This window comes from Lepus europaeus, chromosome 15 (genome assembly GCF_033115175.1).
Source record: "Lepus europaeus isolate LE1 chromosome 15, mLepTim1.pri, whole genome shotgun sequence".
In the NCBI taxonomy this organism is placed as follows: Eukaryota; Metazoa; Chordata; class Mammalia; order Lagomorpha; family Leporidae; genus Lepus; species Lepus europaeus.
Window position 1 is genome coordinate 70,980,865 of NC_084841.1, and position 995 is coordinate 70,981,859.

Consider the following 995-nt stretch of genomic DNA (forward strand, 5'->3'; position numbering starts at 1 on the left):
TCCCTCCATCCCTCCCTCCCTCCCTTTCAAATAAGTAAAACTCATTACCGAAATGAAGCTAAGAAAAAGTTGAGTGTGAGACGGGCCCTGCAATGGGCAGCGTGGCCAGTAGAAAGCAGTAAACTGGAATGGGTGGGAGCAGGCTGCTGACACAGGCCTCTGCACTGTCTCGGAGTTGAGGTGCTTTGGTGTGGACTGGGTGGCTGAAAGGTGTAACAAGAGGACAAAGCCATCACTTGACTCAAAAGAGACTGGAATCCGGGAAACTTGTCAAGGATAAGAGGTCAGATCTTCAGGGCGAATATGTGGTCATGAAGCAGAGAACAACATCCTACTAAGAATTTGATCAGGATTGAATTCCTTTTGGTAATTTACTTATTAAAAATGACTCTTGCAGCCCTGAGCCATGGTACTCTGGCATAGACTTTTGAGAAGTATAATAACAAAAGAAAACACAAATCTAAAAAGAAGAAGCAAAGAGCAATTGAAAATGGTTGCAGGGGCTGGTGCTGTGGTGTAGTAGGTTATGCCACTGCCTGCAATGCTGGCATCCCATATGGGTACTGGTTTGTGTCTCAGCTGATCCACTTCTGATCCAGCTCCCTGATAATGCACCTGAGAAAGCCGCAGAAGATGGCCCAAGTCCTTGGCCCCTTGTCAATGATGTGGGAGACATAGATGAAGCTCCTGGGTCCTGGCTTTGTCCTGTCCCAGCTCTGGCTGGCTGGCCATTTGAGGAATGAACCAGTAGATGGAAGATCTCTCTCTCTCTCTCTCTCTCTCTCTCTCTCTCTCTCTGTGTGTGTGTGTGTGTGTGTGTGTTTCTGTCTCTCCCTCTCACTGTAACTCTACCTTTCAAATAAATAAATAAATCTTTAATAAAAGACTAAACTCAGAATTGAGTCCTACTTTAAAAAAATTGCTGATATAGGTGAAAACTGGTGTATACTATAGCTTTAGTGTTTTTTTTTATCTACTACAGAAAGGATGACTTT